At 36.6% G+C, this 18479-nt stretch overlaps 1 protein-coding gene across 4 annotated transcripts in view; it reads right to left on the reverse strand.

Moving 5' to 3' along the window:
- LOC100033268 (sulfotransferase 1C3-like) overlaps positions 1-13012 on the reverse strand; it is a 40136-nt gene extending 27124 nt beyond the window's left edge. For 2 of the 4 annotated variants that reach the window (XM_007476659.2, XM_016427680.2), the window contains exon 1: positions 12859-13012. The gene's annotated coding sequence lies outside the window, so the exon portion shown is untranslated. Of the gene's footprint in view, positions 1-10080; positions 10440-12858 lie in introns of those variants that run through there. The other 2 variants (XM_056813868.1, XM_007476660.3) reach the window with 2 other exon arrangements.
- Between the last annotated feature and the right edge of the window lie 5467 nt (positions 13013-18479).

Below are 18479 nucleotides of genomic sequence, written 5' to 3' on the forward strand. Positions count from 1 at the left end.
GTTATAATTTTTATAGGTATGGCATGGAATAAGTAAATTAATTTGGGTAGGATTGTCATTTTTATTATATTAGCTAATCCTACCAATGAACAATTAATGTTTTTTCCAATTATTTAGAGCTAGTTTTAATTGTGTGGAAAGTTTTTTGCCTTTGTGTTCATATAATTCCTCTGTTTATCTTGGTAGATAGATTCCTAAATATTTTATATTGTCTAGAGTGATTTTAAATGGAATTTCTCATTCTAACTATTGCTGCTAAGTTTTATTGGAAATATACAGAAATGCTGATGATTTATGTGGGTTCATCTTGTATCCTACAACTTGGCAAAAGTTGTTAATTATTTCCACTAGCCTTTTAGTTGATTTTCTAGGATTCTTTAACTATAAACTCATCTGCAAAGAGCAATAGTTTAGTTTCCTCATTACCTACTTTAATCCCTTCAATTACTTTTTCATTAGCATTTCCAGTACAAAAGAATTAATAATGGGCATCCTTGCCTCACTCCTGATCTTATTGGGAGGGCTGCTAACTTGTCCCCATTGCAGATGATACTTGCTGATGGTTTTAATATATACTGTTTATTATTTTGAGGAAGAGCCCTTCTATTCCTATACTTTCTAATGTTTTCAATAGGAATGAGTGTTGTATTTTGTCAAAGGCTTTTTCTGCATCTATTGAGATAATCATGTGATTTCTATTGGTTTAATTATTGATATGGCCAATTATGTGGATGGCTTTCATAATATTAAACTATCCTTGCATCCCTGGAATAAATCCCACCTTATCATAATGAATAATCCTTGTGATAACTTGCTAGTGTCTTTTTGCTAGGGATTGGGATTAGTTGTTCTTTAAATGCTTGATAGAATTCACTTGTGAATCCATCTGTCCCTGGGGATTTTTTCTTAGGGAGTTCCTTGATGGCTTATTCAATTTCTTTTTCTGAGATGGGATTATTTAAGTATTCTATTTCCTTTTTTATTAATCTAGGGAATTTATATTTTTATAAATATTCACCCATTTCACCTAGATTATTATATTTATTGCAATATAATTGAGCAAAATAGATCTTAATAATTAACTTAATTTCCTCTTCATTAGAGGTAAGATCACCTTTTTGACCTTTGATACTGTTAATTTGATTCTCTTCTTTCTTTTTTTATTATATTAACTAGTACTTTATCTCTTTTATGTGGTTTTCCAAAGTACCAGTTCCTAATCTTATTTATTAGTTCAATAGTTCTTTTACTTTCAATTTTGTTAATTTCTCCTTTGATTTTTAGGATTTCCAAATTAGTTTTTGTATGGGAACTTTTAATTTGTTCTCTTTCTAGCTTTTTAAATTGCAAGCCTAATTCATTGATCTCCTCCCTTTCTATTTTAAGGCACTTAGGTATATAAATTATCCTGAGTAATGCTTTAACTGTATCCCATAGTATTTTGATATGTTGTTTCCTCACTGTCATTCTCCTCAAAGAAATCAGTGATTGTTTCTATGATTTTCTTTGACCCACCAGTTTTGAAGAATTAGACTAGTATGTTTCCAATTAATTTAAATTTGCTTCTCTATGAGCCCTTATTGTGATTTTTATTGCATTATGATCTAAAAAATGCATTTATTATTTCTGCTTTTCTAATGTTTTCAGTGTTTTTATGCCCTAGTACATGGTTGATCTTGGAATATATACTGTGTGTTGCTGAAAAGAATGTATACTCCTTTTTATCCCTATTCAATTTTTTCTAGATATCTATTAGCTCTATTTTTTTCCAGTATTTCATTCATTTCCCTTACTTCTTCATTATTTTTTTTGTTTGATTTCTCTAGTTCTGATAGGGGAAGGTTGAGATCCCCCACTAATATGGTTTTGCTATCTATTTCTTCCTTAAGTCCCTTTAGTTTCTCCTTTAAAAATCTAGATGCTATACCATTTGGTGCATATATCTTAACTAGTGATATTTCTTCATTATTTATGCTGCCTTTTTAGTAAAATGCAATTTCCTTCCTGATCTCTTTTAATCAAATCTATTTTTACTTTACCTTTGTCTGAGTTCATGATTGCTACTTTTGCCTTCTTCATCTCAGTTGCAGCCCAATAGATTCTGTTCTAGTCTCTTACCTTTATCTTGAGTATGTCTACCTGCTTCAAGTGTGTTTCTTGCATACAACGTATGGGAGAATTCTGGTTTCTAATCCATTCTGTTATCCACCTCTCTTTTATGGGTGAGTTCATCCTTTTCACATTCACAGTTATGAACACCCTTCGTCCATTCCCCTCCATTTTAACTTCCTCCTTTAATCGTAACCTTTCCCCTTTCCCTCTTATCCTCCCCTCCAGTGTTTCACTTTTAGTCAGTCTCCCCCCTTTCCCCTCCCTTATATTACTCCCCTTCTCACCACCTGCCTTCTTATTCCCTTTTTACTATAGGGCCTTTTGAATGCCCCTGAATCTCTCCCTCCCTTGTATTATTCCCCTCCAACCACCCCATTTTTATTACCCTTCTACTTCTCTATAGGGCTAGAGACAATTCTATACCCCAATAGATCAGATTCTTCTCCCCTCTCTGAGCCAATTCCAATGAGAGTAAGGTTTAAGCATTACCTATCACCAACCTCTTCCTCCCTTCCATTGTATTGGTTTTCTCCCCTCCCACACTGTGGGTCTTTATGTAATATATTTTACTCCATTTTGCCTCTTTTCCCTTTTCTTTTTATTATTATCCTCTTTTTTCACCAATTGTTTTTTGTGTTTTCTGATATATCATCCTAAACAACTCTCCACTTCAACCTCTATGTATACTTACTCTAGTTACTATGATAATAATAACATTTTTAAGAGTTACAGATACCATCTTTCCATATAGGAATACATGCCATTTGACCTTCTTAAAGTCCTTAGATTTTTTTTCTCTTTCTTACTTCTCTTTTTATGTTTCTCTTGAATTTCATATTTGGGCATCAGTGTGGATGCTGCCAGATCCTGTGTAATCCTAATTGGTGCTCCATGACACCTGAATTTTTTCTAGCAGCTTGCAATATCTTTTCCTTGCCCTGGGAGTTCTTGAGTTTGGCTATGATATTCCTGGGAGTTGTCAATTGGGGATTTAATGTCATAGGTGATCTGTAGATTTATTTTACCCTCATGTTCAATGATTTCAGGGCAGTTTTCTTAGATAATTTCCTGCAGTATGATGTTTAGGCTTTTATTTTGATTATGATTTTCAGGAGGTCCAATGATTCTTAAAGTGTCTCTCCTAAATCTATTCTCCATGTCAGTTGTTTTCTCAGTGAGGTGTCTCACATCATCTTCAAATTTTGTATTCTTTTGACTTTGTTTTATTATGTCTTAGTGTCCTGTGAGGTCATTAGTCTCTAATTTCCCAATTCTAATTTTTAAGGACTGAATTTTCTTCCATAGCCTTTTCATTCTTCTTTTCCTTTTGGGCCATTCTTCCTTTCAAGTCATTTTTCTCTTCTAATTTTTTCACATCATTTTCTAGCCAGTCATCTCTGGCTTTCAATGCCTGTGCCTCTGTTTTGAGATGACCTATTTTGCTTTTCAGGCTACTATTTTCCTTTTACCACTTTTCTTCAATCTGTCTTATTTGATTTTTAAATTTCTTTTTGAGGTCCTCCATAGCCTGCATCCAATTCTCTGGGGCTTTTTGACACTTTGCTTGATGCTCCCTGGACTTCATCCTCATCCACTGGTTCTGTTCTTTGGTCCTTTCTCCCTTTCAATTATAGCTTTTTCCCCCTCTTGCTTAACTCATTTAATTTACTTTTTTTTCTAGATTTACCCCGCTATTGATTTTCTGAACCAAAGGTGTTTGAGCTGTTCTACCCTGAGGTTGAATCTTCTCTTTTCTTAATCCTTTGCTGGAAAATTGGATTAAACTCTTTGAGCTAACCTGCTGATCTGACCTGCCTTGGGACAAATTTTTCACTGTAGCCAGCAGACTGAGGGTGGCCAGATTCCCCACCCCCTTTCCTCCCTGCCAGTTCTTATTATAGCCCTGGATCACATGTGGTGGATCAGAGGCAAACCCTCAAGCTACTGTCTCTTCCCTGTCTCTGCCTGGGTTTCTTACAGACAGCTTTGGGGTTTTTTTTGTAGTTTTCAGCATGATGGGTGCAGGAGGGTGTCCTACCTGATGACTCCCCCAAGTTCCTCCCTGCCAACCATTTTCAGAGCCCTGGGCCGTGTGTGGTGGGTCAGAGGCAAACTCTCATGACTGATATCTCTGTGTGGGGGCTCACACAGGACCCAGTCTTATTGCAGATCTTGGCTCACTGGGTGGGAGAGAATGCCTCTCTCTTTTCCCATGAAAACAGATGTACGGTGCCTACCTTTCAAGTTTTTTCAGTAGGAGAGTATCATGACTTCTTGTTGGGTTTGTATTTTTTTCCTTTGAGGCATGATATAAATATTTATTTGGAAGGATTTTCAGAGAGGTTATGGTTTTAGGTGCTCCTAAGCTGCCATATTGACTCCACCCCCTTTGCTTAGTAGCAGACTTGCTGGGTCAAAGGGCATGCAAAATTTTATAGCAAAATTCTTGAAGGAAAAGTTAAATGAGTTTTAGGGGCAAATAATAAAACTATACTAGTAGAGGACCTACCTCAATAAATTTATTTCCTTAACTTCTTTCTTGTATATTTTATCTTAGATTGCTAATCTAACATAAAATAGACAAGAAGATAAGAAAATAAATTGAATTTAAAAAAATTTTAAGACATGATAAATCTTTGGAAAATATTGAATGAGAATAGAGAGGAGCATACTTTGTTTCTCAGGTGTACAAAGCATAATTACAAGAATTATTCACATATTAGGGCATAAAAACTTCAATAAATGCAAAAAAAGCAGAAATTTTAAATGTACCCTTTTGGAACCATAATGCAAAAAAATAACAATAAATATAGGGTCTTTAAAACAGATTAAAAATTAATTGGAAAATATTCTACTCATAAGGAATCAGTAGGTCAAATAAATTTATCATAGAAACAATAAACAATTTCATTGAAGATAATAACAACAGGGGTTTATCATTCCAAAATTTTGTGAAGAGAGAATGTAACTCTCTTTGTTTATTTTTAATGTTATCATTTAATGTAATGTAACCAAACTGTAAACATTTAATATAATAAATTAGCAACTTTAATCTAATCAAATAAGAATTTAAAGTGCACCTACTTAGCACTTGGTAAGTCACTAGGTAAGAGAGCTCATGTCACTTACTAGTTCACACCCCCAAAGGCCACAAACACTGAGCAGTGCTAGGCAAATTAGGAGGCTGTGATTGGTTCCCATGAAGTGGGAGAGGGACAGGAAGTGACATGTAAAAAGGACTATAAAAGGTGAGACTGAGAACAAGATTCATTCTTTCCTTCCTTGGTTCTTCAGCAAGGAGACACTCTCTCTCTGGGTTGACACTTCAGTGGGACACGCTTTTGGCTCTAGGCAGTTTTTTCAGTATCTTCTGGCTCTTTGGATTATGGTTTCCTAATTAGGAGTTTATATTCTGGAGAGACTTACTTTCAGATCTGCATTTGTGGTCTAGGATTTAGAGTATTTGTAGCTAGGTGATTTTTTTTCCTACCTCTTCCCTATATTTCATATCTCTACTCAGTTGTAAATAGCAGCTGCTTACAGTCATTTTGACTGAAGAAGTTAATTATTTTTATAAATGGCAACCACAATTCAATTATTTTAATTCATATACTTAGTCAAAACAATTCTAAATCTTACAATTTGTAGGATGCAGGCAAAGCAATAGTTAGGGGAAATTTTATATTTCTAAATAATTCCATCAATAAAAGACAAAAAGAGGATCAATTCATTCAGCATGCAATTAAAAAAAAACTAAAAAAATAGCATAATTTTAAATCTTCAATTAAACATCAAAATAAAAATCCTGGAAATGAAGGGAGAGGTTTATAAAATTGAAAACTTAAAACATTAAACTAATAAAACTAGGAACTATTTGGGGGGGGGACAATAAATCAGTGGACCATTGCCTAATTTGATTTTTGAAATTGCAAAAGTGAACTAAATTACCTATATTAAAAATGAAAAAGATGAATGCCCTGCCAGTGAAGATAAACCTAAGGCAGTTATTAGGGTCTATTTTGTTCAACTATATGCCAATAAAATTGACAACCAAAATGAAATGGATATTTGTAAAAATATAAATTGCCCAGATTGACAGAAGAGGAAATGGAATACTTAAATAACCTTATCTTAGAAAAAGAAATAAAGTCATAAATGATCTCCCTCAGAAAAAAAAACTCCAAGGCCAGATGAATTTACAAGCACATTTTATCAAATGCTTAAAGAGCAACAAATTCCAATTCTGTTTGGAAAACTATGTACAAAAGAATCCTACTAAACTCCTTCACTGAAATAAATATTATTTAGACACCTAAACTAGGGACAGCAAAAAATAGACAAAGACAGTTTCAGAAATTAGTATTAATGCATATATTTTAATTAAAATGATGTTACAGAAATTACAGTAATATATCATAAAGATCATACACAAGACTGAATTTATACCAAGAATGAAGACTGATTCAATATTAGAAAAACAAAAAGCATAACTAACCATTTCAGTAGGAAAAATAACAAAAATAATTTGTATCAATAGGTTCAGAAAAAGCTTCTGACAAAATGCAACTCCCTATTCCTAATTTTTTTTTTTGAGGCAGAAAGTAAAGGAATAAATGAAGTTCTTCTTAAAATAAGTAGAATCTATATAAAATCAAGAACAAGCATTATATGTAATCAGGATAAACTACAAGCCTTTTCATTATGATCAAGAGGGAAGCATGCAGTTCCATTATCACTACTGTTATTCAATATTGTACTAGAAATGGAGACTATAGCAATAAGACAAGAAAAATAAATTAAAGGAATAAGCATAAACAACAAGGAAACAAAACGATCATTTTCAGTGAATGATATAATGGTTTACTTAGGGAACCTTAAAGAGTCAACTTAAAAACTAGTTAATTAACAACTTAACAAAGTTCTAAGGTATAAAATAGGGTCACACAAATCTTCATATATATATATATATATATGTGTGTGTGTGTGATATTTATAATTGTACATAATATATGTGTGTATATATGCTTCAATTTAAATTATTTTTAGTGATTGATTTTGTTGAGAATACAAAATTATTGATTATAACCAATAAAGTGATAGGTCAGAAGCCCCCTCAAATGACCAAAAAACCCTAACACTTCTTTGGTAGATCTACAAATAATTTAGGAGCTTAGTATTCAGCCCCTCCTTTGAACATTCCAAGTCATCTCTTATTGGTAAATACCTAATTGGGAGGTGGTCCATCAAACTCTCAGCCTTTCCTCAAACTGACTTGTTACCGATGTCAGGTAGACAGGAAAAGACCCATTGTAAAGCATCCTTATTAAAAAGATTTTATGAAAGCAACATATTCTTTGGGATTTCTAAAAAGAAAGAAAATGCAAAAATATGGAGAATGGATGCTACCTATGATTCAAAACCTTGGCACAGGAATACTCTCTAATATACAGGAATTGATTGGGGCCTTTCTAACCTAGACTTCTTTGTAGGAATTAATACAGTAAATGAAAAATAAATTCTTACATATACACACATCATCCATATACATCATCAAAGCCCAGGAAAAAGTGATAAAAAGAGAAACTGCATTTATACTAACTGCAGATAGTATAAAAATACTTGGGAATTTACCTCTACTGACAGGAATTATATGGGCATAATTATAAAACATTCTTCATACAAGTAAGCACATTGCTAATAAATAGACCAATTCAATATTTTTTAAATGATAATACTGTGTGGAGTGAGAAGAATCTGTTTGTTCTTCTATGGGTGGACATCCATTCTAGACTCCATAAGGGAATGAAAACCTGTTTAGAGTTATGGAATAAGAACTCAAGGGCATTTCATTATTGCCACAGGCCCAGTGAGTTGGGAGATTTCTTATTTCAAGGAAGAAAACCAATAGGCTATACTGCCTCCTTATTTCCTCAGACCTTTAGGAGCAAGAGGAGTCATTCCTGAGGATGTGGCCATATCTACATAACCTTTCCTCTCACTGGTGGAAGCTCATGATGAATTCATACTGAATAACTTTTCTAATTGGGTAGACTTTCATGCCTAGATTGTAAGTTTAGCCCCTAGACATTGGGTATCAGACAGAAGGGAGTGGGGGTCTTAAATCAAGAATCTATAAAATGCTTATATTTGTATTCATGCATTGGGCATTGCCATTAGGGCAATGGGCCCCTTTCTCATGAGAAAGAATAAATATTGCTGCTTATACTATCCACTCTGACTTGAGATTTGTAATTATCATTTGGGTGGGTGGTCATTTTATTTCATCCCACTCAATACCACCTAAATTAATTTACTTATTCAGGACCATATCAAACTCCCAAAGAATCACTTTATAGAGGAGAAACAAAATATATATAATTATATATATATATATATATGATAAGGGAAACAATGAAAGAAAGTGATGGAAGGAATCCTAGTAGTACTAGATCTCAAACTATCCTACAAATCCATAATCATCAAAACAATTTGGTACTGGATAAGAATTAGAAAGATTGATCAGTGGAATAGATAAGGTACACAATATATAGAAACTAATTAATATAATTACCTAGTAGTTGATAAACCCCCAAATCCTAGAAAAATTTAAGTTCTAAAAAATTCTTTTGGCAAAACTGGAAAGAAATCTGAAAGAAATTATGAATATGCAAACATTTTGTCCTCCAAAAAAGATCATTCTGGTTAACAATTTGGAATTACATTGAAGGCGATAAAACTATGCATACACTTTGATTTGGCAATACTACTAGGTGTATACCCTAGAGAGAAAAAAAAAGACCCCTATATACAAAAATGTTTAGAGCATTTCTTTTTGTGGTGGCAAAGAACTGGAAACTGAGGGGATGCCTATCAATTGGGAAATGGCTAAACAAGTAAAAATAATAACAATTATATAGCATTTACTATGTGTCAGGGACTGTATTAAGTGCTTTATAATTATTATTTCATTTAGCCTACATGAATATAATGTAATAATATAGTGCCATAAGAAATGATGAAGATGATGGTTTCAGGAAATCCTAGGAAGACTATATGTTAGAACTGATGGGAAATTAAATGAACAGAACCTGAACAGCAACATTGAAAAGAAAATCTATTGTGAAACACATTAACCTAGATCTGCAAAATGATCTCTTATAATTCCAAAAGACTTATGATGTAAAATCATATTCAAATTACAGAACTGATGAACTCAGAATGCATGCTCATGAATATTGTCTTTAGTTTCTTTATTTGCTTTTTCCTGAGAATGGCAAATATGGAAATATGACTTCATATTTGTAATGGATACTATATTTCCTGCCTTTGCAATAGGTTGAGGAGGAGAAAATTGGGAATTGAAGATAGAGATAATTTTTTAAAGTCCTGAATTCAAATCCCCAAACACTAATTTGATGATTCTAGGCATGTCACTTCAACTAATTAGACAACCTCAGTTTTCTCATTTGTATAATACAGATAACACAACCCATCAGGTTATTACGAAGCTTAAATGAAATAATGAATTTAATGTGCTTTGTGAATAAACTGAAGCATTATATAAATGGGTTGTTAAAAACTTGTTGATTATTATGATTATTAGATTAAGAAAACATTCACATTTCCAAATAAACAACTACATGTGTGGCAGATTTCTTTTTCTTTCCCTTTATAGCCCCAACTTGCCTCATACTGCAGCACCTTTAACTCCCTTCTTTGGCCAACCAACTCCCCAAACTCAGCCCCATAATTGCCTCCATCCCTCTCCTTCTTCCTCACCTGCTCCTTATGCAGGTTTTGATCAAATCCTCTCCCCAACACTTGCTTTTTTTACCTTTCCTGTAAGGTGGAGAAGCATAGCCAGTCGTACTTGGGAATGGCTTTTCCCAGAGCCTGACTCAAAGCATCAGGGGATTCTTGAGCTCCCTTGGCCAGTGTAGACAGAAAGGGCTTTCCTCCAGTTCCTACCTTAGTTCTGTGCCCTAACGAAGGGGACCCAAAGTTGCTTCTCAGAGAGGCAGCAGGCTTCATCTGACTTTAATTTCATACTGGAGCAAAGGTGTATTTTAATAGATAACAGCCTCCCTAAGGTTGCAATTTGAGCAGTGCAGGGCAGAAGGGGTGAAGCAGGGTTTAGGAAACTTTGGCAGTGCCTAAGAGGTGGTGAGTTGAAAGCCTGATATCCTACACTCCCTTTTCTGCCACACACTCCTGAAAGAGTGAAAGTGATCCAAACTTAATTAATCTTTTCCCAACACTGTTATGGCCAAGACCTCATTCTTATAAAGCAAGAAGGGGCTTCTGCCTCTTCTGATTGCCCAACTTTCTGGAACTGGAAGGCATATTAAAGGCCACCCTGGATAGAAAGCATCAAATGTGGAAAGAACACTAGGATGAAAAAATAAAAGGAAGACCAGGAGATTTGGAATAAAAATAATTTAAATTATTTTTATCCAAATTCAAATTTTTTAAATATTATTTAAAATTAATTCATTTGTTTGAACATTAAAATACCCAGTTAACTGACTCTCCCTCCATTGGAGAAGGCATCATTTGACAAAAATATAGATGTCAACATGGAACCTAGAAACCCCAAACTTATAGCCTAGTAAGATCTGATAAACCCCAAGTTTTAGGATTAGCTAGTAAGTTGGAGACCCCCAAAGCTCATACTTGGTCCCTATTCCTGTGAGAATACACCCTGAAGGGAATCTCAGGCTAGCAGTTTGAGACTGAATAATGAACCCCAAGGTCTTGATGGCAAACCTATGACATGTAGTGCATGCGGACTCAGGGTGGGAGCTGTGTAGCAGTGGCCATGGTCATGCCCCAATGCAAAAAACAATCCCTGTCAGGTGAGGCCAAACCCAAGCCAAGTGCACAGTAGGCAGCTTGTCAGTTGACTATAACACCATGGGAATCAGAACTGTGTTCAGAAATAGATAGAGCAAGCCCAGTCCCATGAAGCCTCGCTCCAAGCACGGACTTTTACGGCTCGAGTGTATCCTACGATTCGTGGCTGATTCTTTCTTCCATTCCTCCCAACTTCAGATCCTTCCCCCAAGTGGTAAAACTCCTATCTTTCCTTTCTTGAGGGAACTGCTGGCGGTCTCCCTCACCTGGCACCCCACGTTGGGTGCCAAATGTGGGAGGGACTGGCCAGCAGCCCTCGCACAAGAGGAAAGATAAAAGTTTATCTCTTTGGGGGAACAGGATCTAAAGCCGGAGGGATGGCAAGAGAGAGAACCAAACACCGAATATATGCAAATCGAGCTCACAGACTTTAGCTCCGGCCTTCCACTTCATAGATACATGAGACAGTGAGAAGGCCATAACACAACATCATGAGCATCAGAAATAAGCTTAGAGATCAATAGAGACAAGCCACAGTCCTTAAACCCGTGCTCTTAGCACGGACTGTTACGGCTTAATGATAGGGGTTAGAGAAACAAAGGTGCTGAGCACCGCCAGAGGCCAGCTCCAAGAGAAAGAGAAAGAGAGAGAGTAGCAAGAAAGAAAGACAGGTGTGTAAAAGCTGGGCTGGGCCTGTGAGCTCATCTTTTATTAATATTCATATGCAAATATTCATAATGCATATTAATAGGAGACATAGTGGATCGTCATTGGTACAGATGTAAATTATGACAAGATATAGGCATAGCCTTTTCTCAGTCTGGTGAGAACAAAGATACCTGGTTTCGTGCCTAAACCTATTAGGATCAAAGGTCAGTGCCTTACTGGCCATGTGCAGGATAGAAAATGTGCTCTCCTAAGACCAACTTTACAGTTTAATTATCTCTCTAGAGTAAACACAACTGTGGATTGCTACATCAGTCTTGTAAACTGAAGGTCCTGAGTTTGATCCTCTAAAGGAGCCTGTGACAGTGGCAAAGGCTTCTGAGACAAGAAGAGTCATTTGACTTGGATTTGGCCCTACCTGACAGGGATTGTCTTTTACCTTAAGGTCCGTTATTCAGTCTGAAACTACTAGCCTGAGATTTCCCCCTTAGGGTGGATTCTCACAGGAACAGGGAACAAGTACAAGCTTTGGGGTCTCTAACTTACAAGCTAATCCTAAAACTTGGGGTTCATCACATTTTACTAGGCTATAAGTTTGGGGCTTCTAGATTCCATGTTGATATAAGTGTATATATAAAACTGTCATGTTTATTTTAATATATCAGTTTTTTCTCTGGAAGTGGGCAAACACATCATTCTTGAAACAATATTCCTGTTGCTGTATATAGTGTTCTCTTGATTCTGCATAACTATTGACATAGAAATATTGAACAAAATATTAGCATAGAGAACATAACATTCTGTTCAAAAGACTATTCAATATAATCAATTTAGATTTATACCATGTAATAGCCCCCCAGGGTGTTAAATTTTATCGTTGGACTGAATATTTAATTATTTGCCAGGGATTTAATTTCTAAATCCCAAAAATGAATTACAAAAATTAAATGGAATTTATGGTAGTTTATTTTTACAATAGAGGGAAGATATTAAGGAAGTGAGAAAAAGGGGGAGAGAGAGAGAGAGAGAGAGAGAGAGAGAGAGAGAGAGAGAGAGAGAGAGAGAGAGAGAGAGAGAGAGAGAGAGAGAGAGAGAGAGAGAGAGAGAGAGAGCCAGGTAGAAATTCTAAGGCCCCAGCCAGAGGAAAGGAGTCTCAAGAGGATGGGCCTTTCCTGGAGGCTCAAGCCTCAAGAAAGGGCAAGGAAGGAAGTCAGCCTTTACACTCACCAAGTTGTCAGTTCAATCAGCAGATTCTTTTATCAGCCTCAACTCCAAGTGACTTCACTCTGACTCCCTTCAAGTCTGTCTTCACTCCAAGTCCAAGTGTCTGTCTCTGTGTGTCTGTTTCCATTTTTAAAGACCTCTTTCTCTTTTGTCGCTTCCCCTAAATTTTATATCTACCAATCACTGCTGACACTCCACTCCAGGACTGCCCACTCTTTCACATGTGGGTCACAGACCTCACACTCAATGTATGAAATGGGTGTTCACATCTTTTTGTGGCTAAAATCCAAAATGGGTAGATCTCCATACTCAATTTTAAGTACTGTGCTTACATTTTGGGGGATTAAAATATAAAAAATAGACAGGGGCTTAAAATGTCATCTTCACAATCAAGGAAGAACAAAGTACCTTTATTGTTACAATCAGGAGAGAGCTAAATCCAATCTTCACAGGGGGCAGGACTAGGACCAGAGTACCCCAGCTAAGGGCAAGGGAAAAAATGAGAGAATACAAGGTTGGGGTCTGCAGGTGAATACATTTAATGGAGAGTAGTTACATCTTTTAAAGGTATAGACCACAAAAAGCAAAAGCATTCCTCTGAAAAAAGTCCTTGGGAAAGTGTAACAAGAATAATAGATACAGCACCTGGGGTAAAATAATGATTCCAAGCACTATCTGGGTTCATGGAACAGTCAGCAACAACATGTTCTTGCCAGCAAAAACATGCATTACTATGAGAGGCATAAAGCAGGTGGAAGAGAGGACACTTGGACCCACTCTCAGACAGACTCTGAATTATTGACCTCTTAACGAGGGCACTCAGATCTTTATCTTAGATGGACTCTGAATTATCAACATCTGACAATATTGGGCATGTAATTCTGTTGTGGGAGAACTTTATGGCAAAAACCCAAGGTTCAGGGCAAGTTACCCTTTGAAAGAATGCAAGACTCCAAAACTTATTTTAAAAACACAAGGAGAAATGTATTAACTTAGAAGTCATGTTGAAATGGGCAGGAGACAGTGTGCAAGGATAGACACTGCCTCCCCAGTGATAGGGTAAGGGGATTTTATGCCCTTTTCACAGCAGGGGTTATAGTATAAAGGGGGGGGGGGCGCGAATTAAGAATGAGGTAATTTGTGGAGGTTGGGAGGATAAGGAATTTTCTGTTAAATTCAAAGGATGATTAGGTTAGGTACCAACCACCCAAATCTAATCAAAGTAGAACCAGCAATTGAAGATCTAGGGGAAAGTTCAAAGGGGGGGAATGTTCCTAGAAGGGAATTCCTCATGTCCCCTTTGACTTAGAACACTTCTGGAGTTCGGGATGTCCAGAGGGAAACATGTACCCCTATATCAATTCAAAACTAAGAAAAGTACAGGGGCAGCTCAGTGGCTGAGTGGAGAGTCAGGTCTGGAGATAGAAGGTCTTGAGTTCCAACTGGCTGTGTGACATAGGGCAAGTTATCCTAGGTCAAATATATTTATCCCTCACTGCTCTTTTGCTCTGGAACCAGTATTCCAAGAAAGAAGATAACAATAAAAAAATAAGAGAGAAAATAAATCCCACAAGTTGGCAGAGAAGTAAGGAAAGCTATAACTCTATGAGAATCTTCCTGAACTAACCTTAAAATAGCCTTCAAAATGAATACAGGAGTGATAGAAATATGGGGACAGAATGAAGCAATTCTCTTGAAGAAAACAACTTAAGAGGTAGCCAGAGAGGTTCTGTTTCACTAAGGTGTGTCTTCTTGACATCTGTGAACTACATGTTTGCTCCTGTCCCTTGAGAAAATGACTCAAGGGGAGTCTTACTTTGTTTCACACTCAACAATAGACCTTAAAGTACTTAATAATCCCAGCTTAAGTGGGACTAGTAAATATTATTAAATGTTAAGTACCCTTTTTGTCTTAGAAGTTTCTCCCTTTATATCAGAGTCCTCTTCCAGGAAGCCCAGCCCTTTACTGGACCTTTAGTATCCATTGTAAATGGCCCCTTCCTTTACACCCTAGCCTTTGGCTCTGGTTCCTTTCCCAAGCTTGATTGTATCCTCTCAGTATAGTTTGAACCCTCCCATTTCCTTGTAGCTATGGTAATGTCAATCAAGCATCTCCCCTGCCCAGGATCCCCCAAATAGTATATAGATCCCCCAAGTTCTTTTGTTCCTTGAAGTTGTCAGTCTCATGAGGTTGGCTCTCCCAGGGGTCAGTGACCAAAGCAACCAGGGTCTTGGGACTCTGTGTGGGTTTGAAGCACGCAGCTCTGAGTGGAGGCCTAACTGGCACTGAACCCCTTTTCCTTAATTAGTGTACGGTTTTTCTGACTATTTAATAGTTCTCTGTTTTTCCAGTTTAACAAACCTTTACCTTCCATCTTAGAGTCAATACTGTGTATTGGTTCTAAGGCAGAGGAGTAGTAAGGGCTGGGTAATGGTAGTTAAGTGACTTGCTCAGGGTCACACAGCTGGGAAATGTCTGAGGTCAGTTTTGAACCCAGGACCTTGTGGGAAGCAAAGTCTGAAACCCCATTAAGCAAAGCTCTAGGGACATGGAAGGCACAGCCTGAAGCCCATAATGTAGCTAAAGCTTGTCATATATCTCACCTTTTCACTAGGAGGCCTGTAGCCTCCTTCCTTCTCAAACCATGCACTAGATGTACCTATAAAATCACTGATACATGCATTACCTTGGTAATCTAAATTAGGCTGTTACATGTTGATTTATTACCCTATAGAAATCATTTTGTAGACTTGAAGAGGTAAACAGATTATATTGTCTCACTTTACAAATCATTTCCTTTTTTTCTAGTGTTTTAAATATATATTTATTGCATTTTATTTTTCAAGAAAATACACTTCAAAGCTTGAGAATATATTAAATTTATGCTTCCCTCTCAGTCCCACTTTATGAAAATAATAGAAAACTTTAGATGATATGCAGTCAAGTGCCAAAAAAAATCAACTTCATTAAAATATATGGCAATTTGACTAATCGCCCTAATAACTGAGCTAACAATTTTAAATTCTTCTTTGACCATTGGTTCCCCTTGGCTCTCTTCCAAAATGTCAGTGACCAAGTCTCACATTCTACCTTCATACCTTCATTAGATCTCTTATATCACCTCCGTTTTACTATTTGTGCAAGCATCCTTCTTTTGTTCCTTTGTTCAAGCATTTACCTTCTTTTAGACCAATCATTTATTTTTATTGTGTATGTGAAAGCTTGGGCTAAATCTCCAGCTTGTTTGGCTCTCTCTATAAAAATAGTAGCTTTTCCCAATAAACCTTGCCCCTGAGAGCTACCAGCCTCAGCCTCCTGACCCCTGTTTGTGTTTGTCATTTTCTTACTGCCTTCTGAGGATCCTGACCAATTTGTCAAACAGGCTTTGACAGGACCTCCCAACTCTGGACCTGGTTCTCAATACACTGAGCTACCCAGCCGCCCCCAAACTTCATTTCAGATTAAAGTAGATCGTCCTTATAGTGCCCTCAGCCCCAGAATCCCCTGCCCCCTTCTTCCATCACATGGTAAGTGCTTGATGTGCTTTTTGGAATGACTTCCATCAAAGTTTTTTTCTCATCTTGGAACTTTAATGATTGGCTCTTGTTCATTCTTCTCTGTCATGTCTTATTCTTCACAATCACATTTAGGTGTGTGTGTGTTTTTTTTTTTCTGAAAAGATACTGAAATAACGTGCCATTTCCTTCTCCATCTCATTTTACAGATGAGGAAATTAAAATAAACAGGATTCAGTGACTAGTCTAGGATCCCATAGCTGGTAAGTGTCTACATCTAGATTTGAATTCAGGTCTTTCTTATTCTAGACCTTGCACTTTATCCACTACACCTCCTAGCTTTCCCCACTTCATACTTTACTAAAAAAAAAAAAATTGAAGCCATCTGTCTCCATTTCTTCATTCCAATTCTGCACTGGAAATCCCTTTAGAAACCCCTCCCAGTTTCCCCTTTTTTCTTTCTTCTTCTGCTATAGGAAAAAGTGGTTTCTTGTCAAAGTCTTTCCCTGTTCATGTGTCTTTGATCCCCTTCCATCTCTTTTGGAAACTTATCCTTTCAGTCATACCATCTCGTCCCTTATTCACTGTTTCTCTCCTGTTCACAGTGTGGCTATAGTGCTCTTTACCAACTTTGTACTTTTCCATGCCTTGCAAAAGTTCAATCCATGGCTTCTACTTACTAATGTAGCATACTGAGGCCAGTAGTTACAAAACATGCCCTTCCCCTCCATCTTCCCTCCTGCCCCTGCTAAACCTGGGATTATATTCTACCCAATTTCATTAGTAATATTTAATGTAAAAATTTCCCCCATTTGATAATTTCCTTTCATAACCTATTAATTTTGTTCATGTAAAAACTTCACAGGTTCCTGTGATTGAAATAACTATTTAGAATAATTTACAAGTGAGGCAGGTAGAGAGATGGAACTTGAACTGAGACCTTGACAGTTTACTACATGGATTCAACACTGAGGTAAAACTGTTCTTTCCAAGGTTACCAGTGACGTAATGACATTGGTACACCTTGCACAATGTTGACTACTGTCGCTTCCTGTGTTTTTATGTCCCAATTCTTCTTGCACCTGACTGATGAGTCCATCTCAGTGGCCTTTAAAGGTTAATCATATGTTAATAATTCATGGCCCATCAGTATTTATTAATATACCCAAGTGCACTCTGATAAATGCTTAATAATTGGCTCTCTGGAGAAAAAAATAATGTTATTTAGCATACTTTGAAGTTTAAACTGTATTCATTAATCTACCCCAGAATTTTGACTATTTTACTACAAATTTTTAGCAGCCTTTCTGACTGACTGCATTTTTCATTTTTAGAAATCTTTCAAAGTAATAAAATCTATTAAGTCAAGACAAACGTTTTCCTTCATTTTGCAAAGATACAAAGGCACAGAAAAAAATATGACTGATAACAGAGTTAATCCTGAGTTTAACATAATACACAAAAGACTGTTGTTATGCCAAGTTCATGTACATCTTTAGTGGGTGAGATATAGTCAGAAGCTAAGTTTGGGTCTGGAGCTGCCAGGTTTGCATCTAGGGAACGTGACAATTCAGGAAAATCAGAAGTATGAGCAAGGAGTTAATTTTGGGGTCCTGATACATGTGACACAAAGGTAGGCAGAATAGATATTCCCAATCTCTATTTCATTCTCCCTTCTCCAAGACATACTTTTATTTTTGTCAGGAGGATAAAAAGATGGCTAGGCACTTCCAATGTGAGAAGGGTTTTAGGGGTAAAGGGAGCTGCCAGGATGAAGAGGTTTCTCTGGCATGGTAGAGAAAGTCCTATGGACATGAGTCAGCAGGACAGCCTGGAGAAGAATGAAGATAGGAATAAGGAAGAGAAATTGAAAAGCTATTTCAATAACCCAGGTAATGAGGTCAGAATTGGGTTGTAGAGGAGATACAATGAATGGATTCGGGAAATTATTGGCTATGGAAAGTAAAGGAGATGGGATAGGCAAGGAAGACTGTTGATTGTCATTGATTTGCTCTCCTCCTCTTCATTTGTTTCAAATAATGGAAAGAATCTGGATTCTTTATCAGGAGATTAGAGTACAAGTCATTCCTCTGACCCCCTGTGAGGAT

Source organism: Monodelphis domestica, chromosome 1 (assembly GCF_027887165.1).
Source record: "Monodelphis domestica isolate mMonDom1 chromosome 1, mMonDom1.pri, whole genome shotgun sequence".
Lineage (NCBI taxonomy): Eukaryota > Metazoa > Chordata > Mammalia > Didelphimorphia > Didelphidae > Monodelphis > Monodelphis domestica.